This window comes from Megalobrama amblycephala, linkage group LG9 (genome assembly GCF_018812025.1).
Source record: "Megalobrama amblycephala isolate DHTTF-2021 linkage group LG9, ASM1881202v1, whole genome shotgun sequence".
In the NCBI taxonomy this organism is placed as follows: Eukaryota; Metazoa; Chordata; class Actinopteri; order Cypriniformes; family Xenocyprididae; genus Megalobrama; species Megalobrama amblycephala.
In genome coordinates, this window is record NC_063052.1 from 27,136,561 (window position 1) to 27,138,898 (window position 2,338).

Genomic DNA, 2,338 nt, shown 5'->3' on the forward strand with positions numbered 1-2,338 from the left:
ATGTTGTGACTTATACACCTCACCCCTCCACCACACCCTAAAGGACCTACCTGAGAGGTAAGACTTGAACCACTGGAGTGCTGTTCCTGAGATTTCCTTTGTCACAAGGATTGACTGGAGGATCTGGTGGTTAACTGTGTCAAAAGCAGCAGACAGATCCAGCAAGATGAGTACTGAGGATTTGGAAGCTGCTCTTGCCAGTCTCAGAGTTTCAATAACCGAGAGCAAGGCAGTCTCAGTTGAGTGGCCACTTTTGAAACCGGACTGGTTGTTGTCCAGGAGGTTGTTCTGTGTAAGAAAGGTAGAAACTGACTTGTTCAAGTATTTTAGCAATGAATGGAAGAAGTGCTGGATTTAGAGTTGGTTTTTTAAAGGGATAGTTCACCCAAAAATGAAAATTCTGTAATTTATTACTCACCCTCATACCGTTCCACACCCGTAAGACCTTCGTTCATCTTCGGAACACAAATTAAGATATTTTTGATGAAATCCGAGAGGTCTCTGACTCCCCCATAGAAAGCAATTATTAAATTACCACTGTCAAGGCCCAGAAAGCTTCTAAAGACATCGTTAAAATAGTCCATGTGACTGCAGTGGTTCAACCTTAATGTTATGCAGTGATGAGAATACTTTTTATGCAAAAAAAAAAAGAAGACAATTCAACAATCTCTTCTTGTCCATGTCAGTCTCCTACGCAGTTGACGTAAGCACAATGCAGCACTTCTGTGTTTACCTCAGAACGCCGGCACCAATATTATTACCGTTTAACTACGGTTGATGCTCTGAGCAGCCATATTGGATTCTGAAGTCAGGGTTGTTGAACTTCCTTGAGTTTCCCAATCGCAACTCTGAATTGAAGGGGGTTCCATTTAAAAGTTCCTACTGGGAACTTGGGATTTTCCACTTCTGAGGAAAGAAGGAACACACCACACTGCATCAAGTCAATGTGTGCAATTTGTACTTGTTTCATTTTTCAAGTTTTCGATTGTATCTAGTTTCAGAGGATGAAGAGGTTGCACTTTATAGTATTTGGTGTCTTTAACTACTACTGTGCCTACATGAAAAAATGTTGATGTTGTATTGTAACAGTTTTGCTGCTATTGAGGTGGATATGGTTATGGTTAGGTTTAAGGGTTGGTTAAGGGGTAAGGAAAGGGTCAACATTGTAATTATAGATATACAGAAATGAATTACATGCAGTATAAAAACATGTATGTACACACTAAGTGCAGTGCATCAAATGTTTGCAAATTTAAATGTTTATACATAGAAAAGACAGTTAATATAAAGTATTACCTAAGAAGAATATGACCATCTGTTCTAAATCACTTACTGTGGCATCCAGGAAGGCAACAAGGTAACAGTATGTTTTTTGGGGCAGCTGCAGAATTCTTCCACCTGGCCCTAAGTAACCCAGAGATTAAGAGCTGACACACACAAACACCATTTATCTTCAGTCATTTACTCTGTAAGTTTCATTTAAGTGTCTTTCTGTTTTTATTTCTCCAGATAAGGAGCTTGTTCACTGTACACACTGGTGTCAGTCGCTTTGCTACACTTGTTATGGCTTAACCTGTTAACTGCCACCCCCTTTTTGAGCATTGATCTGAACTTATATGTTGTAACTAAATGCTTTGGAATAGAGCTAAAGTTGGTCTATTTTTAAAGAAGACACTCAGCAGATTATTGCAGAATTCATTAAAGCATAATTTTGTTAAAAAGGTTTGTTTACTGTAAAGCAAATGTACTGAACTAAACTTTTATTTTATACAAAATATATTTTACGAAATAATTTGTACTCTAAAATTGCTAGAAAATCAAAGTCATATGTCAAGTTGATATCACAAAACTTGAGCCCGCTAAAAGGTTTTAAAGTACAGTTTCCATTGTACCATAATGTACCATTTCAAAATGTTTTTCAGAATGAATTTTGAATGTTTAAGCTTTCGAATGATACCTAATTTATATATATATATACCAATCAGGCATAACATTATGACCGCCTTCCTAATATTGTGTTGGTCTCCCTATTGCTGCCAAAACAGCCAAGGTGAAAAGAAAATTACATTTCTATAATGTACTTAAAGTGCTCTATTTTCGTGCACTAATTTTGTACTTAATATACTAAAAATTCTTCTTTAGTACTTCTTTAGATAATCTTAAGAACATCTAAGTGTACTCAACTGTGCTATTTTGAGACACCATGAAATATGAACTGCTATTTTGAGACACCATGAAATATGAACTAAATGTCCTTTTAATATACCATCTCTGTATTTAAAAAAATATATTTAGATACTTATAGTACATTTGAACCCATAGTGTACTACAAGTGGTA